The 20,995-nt window shown below is 36.9% G+C and overlaps 1 protein-coding gene across 10 annotated transcripts in view, besides 1 other annotated feature; it reads right to left on the reverse strand.

The window, feature by feature from the left end:
* Nucleotides 1-4,659: part of a mobile genetic element that runs on past the window's edge.
* The window catches only part of spri (sprint), a 95,354-nt gene that overhangs the window by 37,394 nt on the left and 36,965 nt on the right, over nucleotides 1-20,995 (reverse strand). For 2 of the 10 annotated variants that reach the window (NM_001272485.1, NM_176723.3), the window contains exons 1-2: nucleotides 19,167-19,292; nucleotides 16,924-17,130 (exon numbers count right to left, since the gene is read on the reverse strand). The exons of 6 other annotated variants lie outside the window; for them this stretch is intronic. The gene's annotated coding sequence lies outside the window, so the exon portion shown is untranslated. Of the gene's footprint in view, nucleotides 1-16,923; nucleotides 17,131-19,166; nucleotides 19,293-20,995 lie in introns of those variants that run through there. 2 more of the 10 variants (NM_001272484.1, NM_001103471.2) reach the window with 2 other exon arrangements.

Genomic DNA, 20,995 nt, shown 5'->3' on the forward strand with positions numbered 1-20,995 from the left:
TACCCTTTTTGATCAAACATACAAATTAATTACTTCAGAATCCGAAAGAAACCAAAATTTGTATATCCAAAGGACACCAGAATCAATTGCAAGCTCAGATCAGGAATCAATAAAAAAATTAGATTTTTCACAGTTTCGATTAGATCACCTAAATCAGGAGGAAACTTTTAAGTTAAAAGGCTTGTTAAATAAATTTAGAAATCTTGAATATAAGGAGGGAGAGAAATTAACATTTACAAATACAATTAAACACGTACTAAATACAACACATAACTCCCCAATTTATTCGAAACAATACCCACTTGCGCAAACACACGAAATCGAAGTAGAAAACCAAGTACAGGAAATGCTGAATCAGGGATTAATTAGGGAAAGTAATTCTCCATACAATAGTCCTACTTGGGTCGTACCAAAGAAACCGGATGCTTCTGGCGTAAATAAGTACAGGGTAGTAATTGATTATAGAAAGCTAAATGAAATAACCATACCTGACAGATATCCAATTCCAAATATGGACGAAATTCTTGGCAAACTGGGTAAATGCCAATATTTTACAACGATCGATCTGGCAAAGGGATTTCATCAAATAGAAATGGACGAAGAATCAATTTCTAAAACTGCATTCTCCACAAAAAGCGGTCATTACGAATACCTTCGAATGCCATTTGGCCTTAGGAATGCACCCGCTACTTTTCAAAGGTGCATGAATAATATCCTTCGACCGTTGCTTAACAAACACTGTTTGGTGTATCTGGATGATATTATAATTTTTTCAACATCCCTTACAGAACATTTAAATTCAATACAATTAGTTTTTACAAAGCTTGCAGATGCAAATTTAAAATTGCAACTAGACAAATGTGAGTTCTTAAAAAAGGAAGCTAACTTTCTTGGTCACATAGTTACCCCTGATGGTATTAAACCAAATCCTATTAAAGTTAAAGCCATAGTTTCATACCCAATTCCGACAAAAGTAAAAGAGATAAGAGCTTTCCTTGGATTAACAGGTTATTATCGCAAATTTATTCCAAATTACGCAGACATAGCAAAACCCATGACCAGCTGCTTAAAAAAAGGAGCAAAGATAGATACACAAAAACTTGAGTACATAGAGGCATTCGAAAAACTTAAGGCTTTGATAATTCGTGACCCAATTTTACAATTACCTGATTTTGAAAAGAAATTTGTTTTAACCACAGATGCAAGTAACTTGGCCCTCGGGGCTGTCCTTTCTCAAAACGGTCATCCTATATCTTTTATTAGTAGAACACTTAACGATCACGAATTAAATTACAGTGCTATCGAAAAAGAATTACTTGCCATAGTTTGGGCCACAAAAACTTTTCGACATTATTTACTAGGACGACAATTTCTCATTGCCAGTGACCATCAACCTCTTAGATGGCTTCATAACTTAAAGGAACCGAATGCTAAGTTAGAAAGATGGAGAGTTAGATTAAGCGAATACCAATTTAAAATAGATTATATTAAAGGGAAAGAAAATTCAGTTGCCGATGCATTATCAAGAATTAAAATTGAAGAAAATCATCATAGTGAAGCTACTCAACATAGTGCAGAAGAGGACAATAGCAACCTTATTCATTTAACAGAAAAACCAATAAATTATTTCAAAAAACAAATAATCTTTATTAAATCCGATAAAAATAAAGTAGAGCATTCAAAAATATTCGGTAACTCCATTACCACAATTCAATATGATGTAATGACACTTGAAAAGGCCAAACAAATTTTACTCGATCACTTTATCCATAGAAACATTACCATTTATATTGAGAGCGATGTAGATTTTGAAATTATTCAAAGAGCACACATAGAAATTGTTAATACCACCTACACAAAAGTAATTCGCAGTCTTTTCCTATTAAAGAACGTTGGTTCATACGCCGAATTCAAAGAAATCATACTTCAATCACATGAAAAACTTTTACACCCTGGTATACAGAAAATGACAAAATTATTTAAAGAAAATCACTTCTTTCCAAATAGCCAACTATTAATTCAGAATATAATAAACGAATGCAACATATGCAATTTGGCCAAAACAGAACATAGAAACACCAAAATGCCTTTAAAAATCACACCCAACCCGGAACATTGCCGAGAAAAATTTGTAGTAGATATTTATTCATCTGAGGGAAAACATTACATCAGTTGCATTGATATTTATTCTAAATTCGCTACACTTGAGCAAATTAAAACTAAGGATTGGATAGAATGCAGAAACGCATTAATGCGCATTTTTAATCAACTAGGTAAACCCAAATTATTAAAGGCAGACAGAGACGGAGCTTTCTCCAGTTTAGCTTTAAAGCGATGGCTTGAAGAAGAAGAAGTCGAATTACAGCTCAATACAGCAAAAAACGGGGTAGCAGACGTCGAAAGATTACACAAAACAATAAATGAAAAAATTCGTATAATCAATTCATCTGATGATGAAGAAGTAAAATTAAGCAAGATAGAAACAATCCTCTACACATACAACCATAAAATTAAACATGACACTACTGGACAGACACCTGCTCAAATTTTCTTATACGCTGGGCATCCCATATTAGACACTCAAAAAATTAAAGAGAAGAAAATAGACAAAATAAATGAAGACAGACAGGAATTTAATATTGACACTAATTACAGAAAAGGTCCACTACAGAAAGGCAAATTAGAAAACCCATTTAAACCAACCAAAAATGTAGAACAGACAGACCCTGACCATTACAAAATCACTAATAGAAATAGAGTTACGCACTACTACAAAACACAATTCAAAAAACAAAAGAAAAATAATAAACTCTCAATTTCACAGGCACCTGGTACCCGATAACACTATTGTTTATACTGATCACAGCTGTTCATGGACAACAAATTCAAATTAATAATATTGACACCAACCACGGATACCTCCTTTTTTCTGATAAGCCAGTACAGATACCATCCTCCTTTGAACATCACTCCTTAAAAATCAATTTAACTAAAATAGACATCGTGGTTGACTATTTTGAGCAAAGACTACGAACCGATTACCATGCACCCCAGATCAATTTTTTATACAATAAAATAAAAAGAGAACTAGCCGGAATAACCCTGAAACATAGAAACAAACGGGGTCTTATTAACATTGTGGGTTCAGGTTTTAAATACCTATTTGGAACACTAGATGAAAATGATCGAGTCGAAATACAGAAAAAACTTGAAATCAACGTCCATAACTCAGTAAAATTACATGAACTCAACGACGCCATACGATTGATAAATGACGGAATGCAAAAAATACAGAATTATGAAAATAACCACACCATCATTGACAGTCTTTTGTTCGAACTAATGCAGTTTACGGAATACATAGAAGATTTGGAAATGGCTATGCAGCTTTCCAGACTTGGACTGTTTAACCCCAAATTACTAAACTACGACAAACTTGAAAATGTGAACAGCCAAAACATTTTGAACATTAAAACATCCACTTGGATTAACTACAATGATAACCAAGTATTAATCATATCCCACATACCCATTTACCTTTCACTAATAAGCACAATTAAAATAATTCCTTACCCAGACTCCAACGGCTATCAGCTAGATTACACAGACACACAATCATATTTTGAAAAAGAAAATAAAGTTTATAATACCGAAAATAAAGAAGTAAAAAATGAATGTGTCACCAATATTATTAAACACTTAAATCCAATTTGTAATTTTAAGCCAGTACACACGAACGAAATAATAAAATACATAGAACCAAACACAATTGTAACCTGGAACTTAACCCAAACAATTCTTAACCAAAATTGCCAAAATTCAATTAATAAAATAAAAATAGAAGGAAACAAAATGATAAGAGTAACGCAATGCAAAATAGAAATCAATAATATAATTTTAAGTGAAAATCTGTTAGAACCAGAAATAGATTTGACACCACTATACACACCACTTAATATAACAAAAATAAAAATTGTAAAACACAACGACATTGTTGAGATGATTTCAGAGAACAATATTACACTTTACATACAAATGATCATTGTAATAATCGCACTAATTTTGTTGTACTCATATTTAAGATATGTATCATTTAAACCATTTATGATGCTGTATGCAAAACTTAAAATAAGAAAAAATCAAAATCAAAACACACCACAACAAACAGAAATAGAAGAAACTCCATTTCCCACACTATATCCATCAATCCCAGCCCAAGTATAGGCTTCTCTTTAAGGGAAGGGGAGTGACGTATTTGGGTGGTCCAAACCAGCCACTTCCATTATTTCAAAGAAATCAGTAATGCACTCTAGTAATTTTCCATAACGTATCCCAGCTGCGCAGCATTCGTTTATCTTTGGCAGCGCAGCCGTTCTTGTAAACATCCTAAAGCCTGACCTAAGCAGATTTGACTGCCCTCTTTCAACGCTACCTAATCTTAAGAACCCAAGAGCGAGGCTCTCCCGAAATACAAATATTGTTCAAATACTGAGGCTTCTCCTCAATCCAATTTGCATTTGATTTTTAGTCTTAAGCTGAGATCCAAAGAATAAAGTCGTGAAACTATTTCTCCTAAAAACTATTTTTTATTTCTTGGCGTTGTCCTTAGTCAACTGACGGGACATTAGTTCGACTCATAAATAAAACAACAATTTTACTATATATATATACACGTCTAGGTATTATATTTTGTGGTTTCTTTGGAAAATATTTAGTCATATACAATTTTTTAGTTAAGTGGCTTGAGCTTAATAAAGACAATCTTCCATTTTGGGTATCTTTATATTTTTGTATTATCATTTTGTTTTTGTTTTTTTTTTTGCATTATATCTTTAAGTAACCGATTTGGCTACTATGATACTTTAATAGCAAATATTAATGATAACCATTTGCCGACATACACCCACTTTTCCCACGTATTTTGCTTTATAAACATCGCTGTTTGAATGCTAAGTGTTTCGGAATATTGCCATCAATGTTTTCCACTTTATGTCTGGCACCGTTTCCCTTGGCTGCACCTCTCCGAATTCCAATTTCAATTCCAATTCAGTAGTAGTACTCTGTTATTTTTCCCTGCACTTTTCCGCATATATATACATATATATATATATATATATATGTACACCCCGTGATTGTTGTAACTTTCACGATTTCGCCGATTCAGTCGTGCTCTGGTTGGATTTCGAATGCAGAATGCATTGGACAACGAATACACATGAAATAAATAAACATTTCGCAATTAACTGAATCACTTGACGAGCCAACAATGACAATAATTATAGAAGTAGATATGTACATCATTATTATATGTATGTATACAAAGACAATCGGGTTCGGGTTCGATTACATTTGATTGTTTGTGTACTGTAGCATTTAAGATACACATACATGCCATACATTATCCCTGTGATTGCGATTCCGATGATTCTGATTCATTTCGCTGGATGCGAATTTCCTTGTAAATATATTACCATAAATTGTCTCGCCTTCAAATGGTTTCGTGTTCGAGCTCGAGTTTTGGGAGTGGGAATGTGCTACTTCATTCGCAAACATTGCTTTTTATTTTATGAACTTATGCAAACTTTATTTCTCTCGGTTGCCATTTCTGATTATTATGCAAAGTGTGAAACGCAATTGTCAACAAATTGTCAGCCAAACTTGGGCTAGTTGAGTAGTTTTCTTCGTATTTTCATTCTAATAAGGAGGAGGGCACGACGGTACCCAACTTGGAATCATTGGGATCATTTTGGATTGGCTGCCAGGCGAAGCACGACGCGATTGAATGAATGTCGCGTGCAATGAAGCTCGCCGTTTGTTTTTGCAATTTGCCAAGTTATTTTTATGGCCATTGTATTAATAGTGGATAGTGATTGATTTCAAGGCGAAAAGGCGACATATTTGGACCGATAAAGACCCCGCCTCAAAATTATTAAATATTTACCATTCAGCTTTTATTTGGTGACATTATTTTAAATTAAAACTGATATATCCATGTACTGATATTACTATTCATATGATATGCGATATATTCTATGAGTCAAACATAATTTCGCAATGTCCAATGTTCATTTCATTGTACATACAACATTCTAAGCAAATGTGTACACATAGACAATTATTAAGCAATACTCTAAGTGCATCTATCAACCAGAATGCAATTAAAACCATACCATGAATGTGATTCATATGCGAGTGTACGAGTGAGTGAGTGAATAATGAATGAGTGCTTATCGCTTATTGCTCCCGAACTCTAGGGGTTCCGTAAGTGGAATGGAATAAACTTGGGGCTTCACCCACTCCACTCAGTTTTTCGATTGGGGCTTCCCAACTTAAAAGTCGAAATTATTATTTTTTATATTTATTTCCCATATGTGGGTGTTTTTTTTTTTTTTTTTGTTCTGCTTTTGGGTGGCCACGTTCCGCGCTTTTGTGTTTAGTAATTTTTCAATTCTTTTCCCCGGTGGTTGGGGTATATGTGTATATGGTTCTTTGGGGGTGGTGAGATCTTTGCCCCGGTGGTTGCTTTTTGTCTGCCTTGTTACTACAAATTATCGGCAGTACGCTCGACACGTGCGCGACGTGTTTCCACAGCGGGGGTTGGGAAATGGGCAAAGCGAAAGGAAAAGGGAAAGGGGAAAAAGGGACAGGTGGGGGGGGGGGGGAATGGGGTTTTCCTTCACACAGCCCTATTTCCCCATCCATGGTTTTAGTGTAATTGATTTCGCATTGCAATGAATGCGTTTGCTGCGTGCCAGGCTCAACGATTTTGAGGTCTTTGATGGTTTGACTTTTGTTATCGGTGCTTTGTACGTTCCGGGATTTCAATTTTTTTTTAGGATTTGCTTAAGAGCGCATTATTAATTCGGGCATTTTTTAAAACAAATTTATGGCAACTTGATAATTGCAGGTAGAGCAAAGCAAAAGAGATTCACATAATTTTTAAGTGATATTTAAGACAGCCAACATTGATCAATTCAATAACTTTAATCATTTCTGCAGAGAAATCATTATATTAATCAGTGATTTCGTATCGAACCTGAAATCGAACGAAATGTGAATGAAAATGGGAACGGGGTCGTAGGTATGTGTTTTCCCGTCACTCCATGGCGACAACATTAGCCAAATTGATTTCGACAGCATTCGCTGGTCATTGAGGTTTCCTTCTTGGCATCCCGCTCTATGAGCCTCACTCCACTCCATTCTATAATATATTTTTCCACCCAGCTCTATAGAGCTCAAGGCCTTAGCAATCCACCTACAAGAAATCCACGCCCACGTTGTGTCCCCCAAAATGCGATGTGGAATGCCAGACGTTGTGGCATTTAGAGCTCAAGAATCAACAAAAAAAAGCGATATATAAACGAGCGACAAAAACAAAAACAAACAGAATAACACAAACAACTTTGAAATGTTATCTAAATAAATATATATAACCTGCGACACGAGTCTATAAATTATGTAAATGTAAGTTTCGTTTATTTCAATGTTTCTCCATGTCCCCTACTTCATTTCTTTATAATTTGTTTGGTGTTGGGAAATTTTCGTTAATTTTATTTTCGTTTTTCATTCGAGGTTTTTATGAATTTTTAATTTGTTCGCTGGGATTTGGTTGAATGAAAATTTCACACTTTTGCCCAAGAGCAATTTGTGTGATTTGTGAACTAAAAACACAGCCGGTATCTTTGAGATGAATGAATTTTCATTCGGGGTGTCGTTGAAAATATCTGATAAATGTGGGATGCATTCGATATGGTGGGCGGATCGATCTTTAAATGTGTAGGTCGGTGTAACGTTATAATGCAAATGAGAAGCGTATCTCTGAGATACTTTTGTGGGTGATCGTGGTAACGCAGTTAATGTCTCCACATAAACAGAATATTTATACAGGGATTGAATTAAGAGCATTTTAAATCGGTCATTCGTTGTAAATTAAAAGCCCATATGTTAGCCATTAAAAACCTTTATTATGTGAAACTAATGTAGAAACTAGATATGTGGGCGGCCCTGCCTTAAAATGGACTTGCTTCTAAGTTGAACAAATAACGAGTTTGATGAATAACCTAACAAATTGAAAAAAAGCATATCTAAAACTATAACAAAACATTTTAATTTATCTATCAGTACAAATAGTAAACATATTTTCGATAGTGCTGTTGTTTGGTAACCCACTAAAGCCATCGCACACTCATAACACATTGAACTCTCATTTATCTCTGAGATACTTTTTTGTTTTATGTTATTTATTTTTGTGTGAAAAAAAAATGCTGGCCCAGTAGTGACTAATGGGTTGCCTCACGCAGTCGAAAAGGAAACGAAATTCGCCGCTTACACAATTTGTATCTATCAGATACCCCGCCAAACTCAATTCGCTTGGTAGCCAAAGATGCTGTCGGTTTGCTCGGTGAAAGGCGCCGCTAAAAAATATCGCCAGAGAAGCAAAACGAAAAAAAAAAACCAAAAACTAGAGGCGTTGAAATATTTATGATATGGGGCAGCTTAGATATGCACACAGAAATGCAGTTCGATATCAATTGAAAATGCACTGATAAAAATAAAACATAAAATTAAAGAAAAAAAGTAATCAGATGTATATGTTATTATTATTTTGTAAAAAATCAAAATTTAATGCTCGACCTCTGTGACCATTTTTCAAATCAAACAATCTTTACCTAATGTGTTACCATTAATGCAATTTGTAGTAATATTTGGAGCATAGCTGATATGATTTATTAATCTAATTTAATCTAATTTTCCACGGTGCAACTAAACTACTTTTGGGGCTGCCATTTCCCGCCACCGTTGGATGTTAACCGATGTTGCTCCATTTGTATCTTACGGTTCGTAGTTGCAAAACTTGACCATACAATAGACACAACAACAACAACAACGACAGCAACACGAACTGCACACAAAAATATGAAAGTGCAACGCTGCCACAAAAAAAAAAAAAACAGAAGCATGAAAAAGAAGCCGTTTTGTATAGCAAAAAAAACGAATAAAAAACCTGCTCAGCAACTTTTACGTTGCGCCCTCGTGGAACGCAAGTGTATGCCATTGGCAGTCTGAGAGATAAAAATAAAAATAAAAGATACACACAACCAGCAGCAGCGAAAAATACAATGATAAAACAACGGTAACTTCACAGTGGGCTCAGCAAAAATGCTGATATTTAAAATTAAAAGAAAAATCTATATAGATACACTAGTTAATTATATGTATATATCATTCGTTAGAAACTTTCGATCAACATTGTCATTGTTTGCTACAAGAATTATAAAAAATCATACACAAAACACAATAAAAGCAGAAAAGTTTGCTGGGGAAATTAACATGTGGCCAAGTAAAAGGGGTCGAACTATTTTCCTTTTCCCCCCCCCCCCCCCCCCATCGAAGATCGCCGCTTATGACGTCACTAGTTGTGTAGTTCTAATTGAAAAGACGAGAGGCTTAAATGCCCTACGCATTTGTAGAATAAAATAGGGGAGGGAACAAGGGATCTCGACGACTTGAGAAAGGCAAAACGAATTTCAACTGGGCGTGTGGGGCTCTAATTAAAGAGAAATATGCGCACAACCGTCCATCGGTCATAATCCATCCATAAAGATCACTTAACGAAACGAAATGTCGAATGGTTAACGATTCGTTTCCATAGAGTTGTAAACATCTTGGAAATCAATTGGGTGCGCTTAATTCTTATTACGAAAGTCCATAACCCCAAATGGGGCTTTCATTTGGGGCTTTTTTTTATGGATGGGCAGCTTAGGCTTAAGATGCGATTCTTGCAACTTAAAAGTCTTGTGGATACTACTGTTATGTCGAAAAGATTTGTAAACATTTAAAACTTGATTATATTAATAGTAATTTGCCAATTAAATTGTTGAAACTTCACCAGAGATTCGTAGATATAATCAATCTCAACTCGTTAGCCAATAATCATGCCAAATATGTATGCTAAGCACGCACATCTTTCAAATTAGTTCTCCCAAAGACGAGAAATCATGCTCAAAAACTATAGATCGATCGATCGATCGGTCTTTCAGCCCACGTATATATCTTATGTACATACGTATCTTCGGAACTGAAATGCGGAAATTTCAGATGAAACCGCGCATGGCAAAATGTGTCATTTTGAAGTCATGTGTGCTTCCCAAAGATCGATGAATGGCCCAACCGAGCATTTGGCAATCGACGTTGTCACTGAATTCACAATTCACATAGACACGACACGAAATGACGATGATTTATGACGACACGAGATACGCAAATTGACACTTTCGCATTTCCATTCGAATAGGAACGCGATCTATTTGCATAAAGAAGCACTAGAGAGTAAAGTCAAATGAAATGGAAGTTGGAAATTAGCATAAACGATCAAGCGATCTCGAATTCATTGATCTCGTATTATGGCGTTCTTGTCTACTATATACATCTACTACTATATATATATATATGTATCTATCTGTATAATATCGTTTTGTGCTGTTGTCTCTGGGTCAAGAAAGCGGTACCGTTACAATCTGCTCTAAAAAGATATTCAATTTATCTGTATATATCCACATTTTCTCCAATTCGTATTCTCTTTTCTGTCGACGTTTTTTTTCTTCTCATTTTCCTCTTCTTGTTTTTTAGCCCCCGCTCTTCTATCTTGGGGTTTATAAAAATATTTTTTATTACAATATTTTGATATTCGTTCGCGTGGTGTTTTGTGTTTTCTAAGTGTTTTACATCAAATTAAGTTGATTTTCGTTTTGCTTTTACGAGTTGTTATTTTTACACCGTCGACTTGTGTTGAATCCATTTGACAGGCGAGCATAAAACCTCAATCCGAAAGAAATACGATCAGCACACTGAAAGAAGCGTATAATTTAAAAATTTAAGACACCACTTCTTTCAGTGCAAAACGATCAGCATGTGAGAAGACAGAAAGATAGATTCTTTGTGAAAAAGAGCGAAAGAGTGGCACGATCGCTGCTTATTGCCACGAGCTGTAGCAGCTGTAGAAGTGCAAAAAGGGTGTCGTTGGGTCAATCTCAATTGCTTTCGGGGGCGTGGCAGTTTGAGGAATCAACAGATGATTTCGCTGTTGCAGTTCCGGATTATAATTGAAATCGTTTACATATGTACATTCAATATGTATCTGTGGCAGTCAGAAGACGATGTTTGCCTTGGGGCAAGTTCAACGTATTTGCAACGATGTTCTCTATTCAAAAAAATATCTCTTGTTCTTAACTTCTATTAACAGCTTGATTATCAATTTTAAGTTTGATTATAGAAGTATTTTTTCATTTAGCAGTCGCTTGATTTTGAACTAGTTTTCCATTGGACTGCAATCGCCCGTATGTCTGAGATACCTTATATTTATCCTGCCATCCTCTATCGATCGCCAGTTAATCCCTCACCCACACTCAACTGAAAAGCCAAACTAAACTACAAGAAAAAAAAAAGCAGACCTGTGCAACCTGCTCTGCTGGAATGCACCCGTCCCACTCAAGAGACCAACAGCAACAACAACAACAAAAAATACTACAAAAATCGAGGGAAAAGGGGTTGGCGGCAGGGCTAGTATCTGATTACAGTTTGAATGGTTGCAATGAACCAGAAAATTTGCTTTTGTATGCTCTGGATACTGCGCCCTGGTGTTCGTGACCGTTCTTCTCCCAGATACGGGCGCTTTTTTTTTAGCCGCAGGTGATGGCGCAAAGAAGGAACCCATCTAACAAAGAAACAGGTGCAGTTGATACACAGTGCAAAAACTACGATGCACAGAACTAATTAAATCACAAAATGATTCGATTAATGTAGTAGCTTAGATAACTCCCTAAATATTTAAATGTTAAACTGGTTAAGCTCAATAACTTAAGATATTCAAACTTGAATGAACATTTTACTAGGTTGTTAGTAATTTGTAGCTACGTTTTTAAGAACCCCTGACTGAATTTCGCATATATTTTTTCACTGGGTTTTACTGGGCAGTGAGCGTTGAGCTTCAGCTTACTGCATCACTCCCCTTTGGCACCAGCTCCTTGGACATTATTTTTTGTCCGAGGTGAAACGGACACGAAACGTGACTGGCAACAAGTTGACGCCGAAACTGAGGCGAAAACTCTGGCTCTCGAGTGGCCGAGTGAAGTGCGGCAACGTCGTTTGTTACCGATGCTACGACAATTACAGTTATTTTATGAGTTTGCAGAGCATAACCAACAGCATCAGCCAGGAACTTGGGCATCCAGCAACATTCAACATTCAACATCCAACATCCACATCGTTGGCCACTTCATTTTGCAAAGAGAGCGGAAATTTAATGAGCAACACGCCCTCGCAGTTGCAATTGCAAAATCTGCTGCTACCATTTGTGCATCCACATCCACATCCACATCCACAGCTACAGCCGCATGCACATCCATCAGATACTTTATATTTCTCCCGGGGCACAGCTTCCACAGTAATGATGCGTTTAGCAGATTATGAGCTCAGCTTCTGGGGTCCAAATTGGAGCAGCCAAAGAAGAGAAGCAAACCGAGTTGGAAAATTACAAAAATTGCAAACGCTGTTCAGCATTTTGTGGTCATTTAGAAAATGCGAGAAACTGCATCTATCCCGTGGCGATATTCATTTTTGTAAATGCCATTTGGTACGTGCTGCGGGATATGGTAAGTTGAAAACAACAGATCTGGGCTGTGACAATCTGTTAGCTTGGTGCCAGACGTCTGGCAATTAGATACTTATCAAGTGTTTTAAAGAAACGCAAGAAACACACTAAATATTATTGCATTTTTGTTCAATTTCGACAGGATACAAATATACTTATGTGAACCTTTAGCTAAGCATACTAAACTAAAACCCCTAAGTATACCATACTTCTTATGCCTAATTTCCATGCTACACCTAAGCACTCGATACTGGTTAAGTGGGGCAGCTACAAATCGCTTCATTAGCGGTGCACAACAACATGCCACTTTCACATAAAGTGGCCAAAACAAAGCAACGAAATGTTGGCCAAAACCAACTGTTGTCAGGCAACAAACTTGCTGGTAAATCAATCGTTGAGTTAGCCTAAGCTATGTTTACCTGGCCTAGTGTCTTTGGGGGTATAGTTTATGGCCGCATAATACACTCCCCCGAAAATAAAACACGAGAAGTGGAAAAAATCGGGGTGCCAAGAGAAGGAGAAGTGCGGCAACGCCGCTCTCAAACTTCAACTTGGCCATGTGGCATGTCAATTTTTCCACCATTTGCGGCAATTTCTTTTCGTTTTTCGTGGCTCTTTTATTTGTGTTTATTGTGAGAAGACAAAAAAAAAAAAGCAAAAGGTTATGTCCCGCTCCTTTAATTCCGCCGGTTTCGTTGCCGTTCGTTTAATTTTATTGCCTAATTTTCAACTTTGATTGCTGCCACACCCCTCAAGCGAATGATAAAAATGAAAAGAAGAAAAACACTCCACCCTCATTCTCCTGTCACTTTCACGCCCGTTGACATTTCTAAGGCAGAGATTTTGGGTTTTCCCGCCACTTTCTTCCACCAGTTTATCTTTCAATTTTCGTCTGTCGAAGATAATCCATTTTTATATTTTATTTAGCATTTACGCTTGCATATTAAACGCTTCATTTAGTTCGCGCGAAAATATCATAAAGAAATTAACATTTTCCGCCTCCTTTGGGGAGAGGGAGGAAATTCGCGGCGGCGATGAGGAAAGCTCATTATCCCATTACCTGAGGGAAATCCACAAAAGGATCATTAACTACAATTTACTGCCGCTTTTGTGGCATAGAAAGTTGCTCTTGGCGCAGCGACAACAACATCTGTCTTGGGAAACTCCTAAATCTCAACCGGTATAAATAAATTGAGATATACTGCTATATATATTTGGACAACGATAGATAATTCAAGTCGAATGCGCCTGGTTAAGTAAATTGTAAAATTTAGCTAGCAGCTGTTTCTCTATTATTAAACGCTTTTAGTCACATTTCGATAGCTGGGAAAGCTAGTGGATTGTCAAATGCAGCTTCACAATTTGATTGCAATCAACATAAAAGTAATAAAAGTAAAAAATAAATAACTTTCAGCCACTGCGGTTTTGATATTCCATAAAAAAAAGGCCACTAAAAGCCTAACGATTCACGATTTTATCATTTGAGTGACATCTACTTTATTGAAAATGCTTCAAAAAGAAACAACAACAAAAAGCAAAAGTCAATTTTAATAACACTTAAAAGTTAAAATAATCGAAAATGAGAGAGCAAACATACTTTGATTTGTAAATTCTGTAATAATATTTCAATAAAGTATCAGAAACACTTTCAAATGGATTACAAACACTTCGTTGTTCGGTTTTCAATGAGAAATACTTTACGGATTATAAAAGTATCTTAAAGAACCACCTCTGCAACATATCTAGATATTAATTTAACCACAACTCATGTGGTCACCTGTTTTGTACGTGGGGTGCCAAGCTGTCGCAATGGATATACACATATATTTCGAGGGTTTGGGTTTGGGAATCGGCATGGGTTTGAGTTCGGGTTTGGTCCGACAACCACCCACGCACACAGATTGCAAGTTTATCTACGTATCTTACAGATAGACGAGCTCACTCATGGCGAACTCTATCAATAGCATCATCGGCAACAAGAAGTTGGCTTTGTCTTTCGCTGATTTTCATTCTGGTTTTTGTTTTCGATTTTGATTTTGAGTTGGTTGTTTGGTTGTTGGTGTTTCACCCTGTAGGCGGCTGCTTCCAGTTGGCTTCTTGGCTTGATTAAATATTGCCAACGACAACGGGGCCCAGTCGCGAGTTCAAGATGGGAAATGAACGTCGCGACTTCGTCATCGTCTGATGCCGCCTTTCAGCTACAATCTCGCATCTCTGGATCGCCCATTCCATCGGGTTTTTAGTTTTTAGCCCCCGGAATAGCCCCTCAACCGCGCAAAGCCACCGAAAACCCCCTGACAACCCACAATTTGCAGTGCGTCGTCAACGTCTGAAGTATATCTTGAACAAAACGCAAAGAAGATGCCAAGGCAGAAGTACAAAGAGCACGCGGAAGTGAGTTGAAAAAGACCAAAAAATTACAGCAAAACATAAAAAAAAACTGAACTGAGCTGATGCTTGTCATAGCCCCGCCCCTTTGCCTCTTTGCAACAAGTTTCAATTGAGAGATACTAAAAGATCGCAATTATATGAGTTGGAGACCCTGAAAATAAAGTTAAACGCTGCTTACAAGAGGTTCATGGATTTTCGGTGGCCACAGTGATTTTAATTTGCCCAAATAGGTTTTTAAATGATTTAATATCATTAATGAATTTTTAATGTTTTATTTACAACTCAAGCTCTTCGAGTCATAACGTAAGTTATGCATCAAAGGATAATATTTATAGTGTATTTCTAAATATATGCAAGAAATTCATTCAACTGAACTCTTAGGAAATCTGTCAATCAAAATTGTGAACCACTATTTAAAAACAATTTAAGCTGCACAAATCCTCTTATGTTTCCCCATCAAATTCTTAAACAATTAAATGAACGCCGATTGCTACAATTGCGATACGCATTGAAATCCCATTATTTCTCTGAGGAATTACGCAATGTACTATGTACATATGTATGTAAAACTTATTGAGATACCAGCGAGGAGTTTCGTAATCGCTTATTGGATGTAAGACTCGTAATGGGCACTACTGTTTCCTACAAAATGGGTTATGAATTCGAATAGAAGGGGAGACTCTGTTGATAAGACAGGTGGGTGCCCCTGCTCTTGGGAAAGCAAATGAATGAACGAGAACGAAAGTTGTTCAAATTGGCCCGCAGCTGATAACAAAATCGGGGGAAAAAATCAAAAAGGAAATGGGGAAACGTACGTATTCTCTTCCAAAGACTGCAATTTGTTGCTATTGACTTTTCAGTTGGCCTGCGGTTAAATTCATTATTTATCATCAGTTTGCTTTTCAAAATCTATTTGAATGTTTGTCCAGTAAATGCACAGTGAAAAAAAATATACAAATATGATGATATAAATATGGGAACTCGGGAAGCCTATTCTTTTTGTACTCTGTAGAATCTAGTCAGCTTTAACGTTATTAACAGATTCAATTGATAATTGATTCTTGCATCTTTTCTTTGTGCCTTCTGATTTGATATCTGCCTATTTGTCAGTGTAGATAAAGTTGTGATAGTGGAAGGGGGGAAACCACAACTTCGGGGAGCAGACAAACAAATTACAAAGAAATTGTCATTGTCGCTTATTTTTTTTTTGGGAGACATCATCGATTGACCGTCGATATCGAAGGCGCCAATCCTCCCCGCCTCATCGCAGCCCCCTGTTCGCCACATCGCAGAACTTTTCCAACAAATGCTTTCCCCTTATCGCTTTCAGGTGGCAACTTTGATTGGGTGGATGATGTCGGAGAATGTGGGAGGGGAGGGGTCATTTGTTCTAAGTGCCTTAAATGTTCCGTCATGTTTTGTCCATCTATCTGACCAAAACTGCTGCCCCATCCCTTCGGTTTGTTTGTGTTTTGCGCAGTGCACGACAGTTGATAAGGAAAAGCCGGCGTATTTGTTGCACATGTGGAGTTTTAGTTGTTACGACTTTGAAACGGGGGGTTCAAATAGTCAATAAGTCAACAGCCCAGGCACTTTGAACTCTCTTCATCTATTAGATACTTATTGCCATGGGAGGGGGGTCATTGTATCTTTAATATTTAACATTCCAGTTAACAGCCCGAAAATATTTAACATAACATAGAACGTCGCGTTCTTGTGGCAATTCTTTTCAAGCAATTCTTCTCCAGTAAGTGTCCTACCATAAAAACCATAAAAGAATCCTGTTATCTTCATTATTGAGTGCAGTTTTTGTGTTGGTAGCGAAACAATTTTTCATTTTGTATTTTTTCTGTTCTTTTTTTTTGCATTTTTGCATTACTTACATGCTGGTGCTTGCTGTGTCGTGTTTCTCTATGCAAATTTTCAGAGGCGGAGAAGAGACGCTGTCCCTCTCTTTCTCTCTGTGGCTTTCCGTCTCTTTCTGCGACGACAAGTTCGTTGACTGTTGAAAGAGTTTCGTATTAAAATTGTTTAAAATGCAACTTCTTGCACTATTTTCCGATGCTTCGATGGCATTTTCACGGTTTGCACTTTTTGTTATTCGTTCGTTGAATTGAAACAGATAAAATCGAGAATATTAAAGAATTAATTATGGTTTTTTCTGCCGCAGAATCGTTTACCCCACAGTCATTCTCTCAATTCATTCGAGTGGTTGTCATGACAACAAAACTCAACAAAAAAAAAGAAAAAATAAAGAAAAAATATTCCCCATTGCTGACCATCCGCTTGATATGTAAATAAAATGGAAAATTCACTCAGGCGTACAATGCACGTTAATGAAACTCCACACTCAAAAACAAAAAAAAAGCGATGGAAAACCTGAACAATTTTCATGCTGGAAAACTAAAAGAGCGAAAATGGAAATCCTGATAAAGCGTGGACAACAGTTTATGTTTAATGCGATGTACATTGAACAATAAAAATGGTTATGGCTATTAAATTATATTAATTTGAAGGCTTCTTTGGCTTTTATCAGACTTTAATTGATTGAAAAGAATATAAAAAGAAAGTTTATATAAATGTAAAAAGATGTACTACAAAGTAGAATATTGGTATAATATCAAGATATTTTTAGCGGTTTATTAGAAAACTCTAAGTGGATTTTCCCTGCGGCTTTTCGCGCCCAACTGCAATCTGCATTTCGTTTTTAGGTTTCGGTTAGTGCTTTTCTTCATTTACAGTTAATAAACGTTAACCGCAAGTGGCCTAGTCTTAGCCCATTAAGCATTAAACACATACATACGTATGTATTGGAATGCGGCTGCGAAGAATCGCTGCAGCACATGCTAGCAATTCTTCTGCCCATTCTTTTGCGCAGCCCTTCTTTCTTTCATGTTCCTTTGGGGAAAACTCAAGTGTCATCACATTTGTTGTTAAATTGATTGTCGATCGTCTCGAATGACATTAATGACGGAGAAGAGCTAAAAAGGATTGAGGAAAGCGAGTGGGGAAAACTAAAGTGCAGCCAGAGGAAATTATGATTTCCACAAGCTATTTTCGGACCCCACACTCCGCATATGAATATGAAGATATGGTATTTTTAGTTCGAACAAAGTATCTCAGAAAACTTGGGAGTTATCGAGGAATATGGATGAAACCACTCTTCTTTAAATAATAAATGTAAACAGGTGTTAAACTACTAACAAATCAAAGGGGTAATAATAATCATAAACCATATTTCATTAAAAATAAGCAAACACAATTTATTCAAAAGAATTACTATATATACAATTTACATTAATAAATAGTAGAATTTGGTTTTTGTGGATTTTTTAAACAGATTTAAGAGCTTGAGGCTATAACCAATCCCCAAAGTCATAAACTAAAATCGTAATGTACCGGATTTTTTTTGTTGGTTAATGAAAAATACCATATTAGGCAATCCCAAAAACATAAATTGCGAATACTTGGGGGCATTTTTTTTTTTTTTGCTCATTTTTGTTAGCTCTGCAGGTGATAAACGCGATAATTCCGAAGAATCTGGGACTGAGTCAGAAAGAGACGGCAAAAAACTTGGCAAGAAAGAGAGGGCAACATGAGTCACCCACGAAGATCAATGTGCGACATAGATTTAAATTTAACTGCAGGCCTTGCAAAATCAAAACCGAACTCAAAATGCGATGAAAACTCGTTCCAAACTGAAAATTTTTTTGCTTTATTTGCATTTACTATAGCGAATAGCGAACCCATGTGCAAAATCTAAAATTAAGGAAAAACAATAAACGAGACCGAGACAAAAACAAACAAAAGTGCCTGTAAAAATACAAAGAAGAAGAAGCAGAAAAAAAGCGGCAGCAACATTTATTTTTTTCGGTTTTCCTCTTTGTTTTCTTGTTCTCTGTTATTCTTTCATTATTTGGGTTTGCATTGCGAAGAATTAAAATAAATAAATGAGACACACGCACACAAACACACGCACGCACACGAACAAAAAAACGGTAAGGCATACAAAATAATCGCAAATGTTTTAAGGCTTTTTTTAATCTATTTATTTGGCACCCGAATGTTGGTTAATTACACGCACACACACAATTAGCATTGAGAAAAAAAAATGCCGCGCACTTACACAACAAATTTTGCAATTCGAAATTATTCGCGTGCGAAAATGGCAAACAACATTGTCGGCGTTTCTTATTTGATTTTCGAGCATCCGCGACTACGAACCGTTCTCATCGGGCATTCCAACCAGAGTGAGTAGACAACAGTAGTTTGCCACCGGGCGCACGAATGAAAAAGCCGACGAGAGCGAACGAAGAGCGCCAGTGAGAGAGATTGCTTTTGCTGCCCACTCACACACGAGGGCTTATGCTCCGCTCACGCACACGCACACGAATACAAAGGCCGCTGGTAAGTTGCGCAAATCGCAAATGTTTTGTTTTTCTTTTCGCTCTCTCGCCCCTCATGCGTTGTTTTGTTGTTGCCGCCGCGATCGAAATCACGAAAAACCGCCATAAAAGCGTTTGCATTGTTTTTGGTCAACTGCATTGCAGACCGCGGCATCCACACAGCCACAAAAATTAACAACATCCACTATGCACTGCACAGAGAGGAAAACGGGGCAAGTCGTTTGCGAATATTTTACAACAAATTATTTAATTCCAAACTTATCAGACAACAAATTCATGATTCATACAAACATAAATTAACGATAGTTTAATATGCCTTACATAAGTACACATAATTTCTTTCAGTGCAAAGCATCAATGACCGAAATGAACGCAGGCGACCGACTATTTAAAGACGCCTTATAACGCATCTAGCAAATCGAGAAGGCCAAAAAACGGAGGCGTTTGCGTGCGGAGGCGTGGCAGTGGGCGGTGGAGGAAATCTGGGCGAAGTCTCAAATGCGGTAACTTTACCATTTCCCTCCACATGTTGTTAAAATCGCAATTGCAAACTCGACTTTTGATTCGAATATAAGCATATAACTGAAGATAAATAATATAAAACCCTTATATTAAGGTTTATCTACCAATTGAATGGTCATGAATTAAATAGTAAAACAATAACTTCATATTGATAAGCACTTTTTGCCCACTGTAATATAAGAGCTGTGAGAGAGGAGAGAGCAGTGATCGTGTACATGAAAACACGCACACACGCGATCACACTCAACTTGAACGTGGGAGAGCCCTTCGCTCAAATCGTCAAAACTGCGCCAAAGTTTTGTATTATTTTTATTGCTTTTGTTGCCTTTGTTGGCCTCTTATTTTCAGTTGTGTTATGCGCTTTGTTTTCTTTGTTATTTGGCCTGTTCTTTTACATTTCTTACATTCTTACTCGTGGCAAGACGCAGAGCGGATGATGATCGACCAGCTGTTGCGGCCAAAGCTTTTCGTTTTGTTTTTGTTTTCCCAACTGAAGCAGAAACCGGCTCCAATAAGACAAATATGGGAGGGGCATTCCAGAAGGAATGCTGCTTTTACTTCCCATTTCCATTTCCATTTGACCAAGCTGACAAATTGGCTGCGACATTCCAGAGTGACAGAGACAGGGAGCGGGTGACAAAGACAGGCACAGCGTCAAATAAATCAAAATTAATGCCATACAATTATTAATTAATGTAATGAATGTGCTATTTGCTTAGACAGATGTTGCCAACAGCCGAAAAAGTGGTGGAATGGGCAGAGAATGGGAGGGTCGCACAATGGGTCCTACTTAAATTATGATTTCTTGACCATTTCGCCTTAATTACACATGCAAAGCCAGGCTCCATTGCATGTGTGAGCAGGAGAGCGAGATATTGGAGCAGTGCGAGTGAGACAGCATATGGCTTAAATTGCAGTTACCGTTACAGTTAACAGGGCTTAAGAGAGAAGTACAGTCGACACCCGAAAATCGGAGAAAATCCATATTTTGTATAAATCAAAATAAAATATTTTTGGACTTTTGTAA

The sequence above is a fragment of the Drosophila melanogaster genome, chromosome X (genome assembly GCF_000001215.4).
Source record: "Drosophila melanogaster chromosome X".
Lineage (NCBI taxonomy): Eukaryota > Metazoa > Arthropoda > Insecta > Diptera > Drosophilidae > Drosophila > Drosophila melanogaster.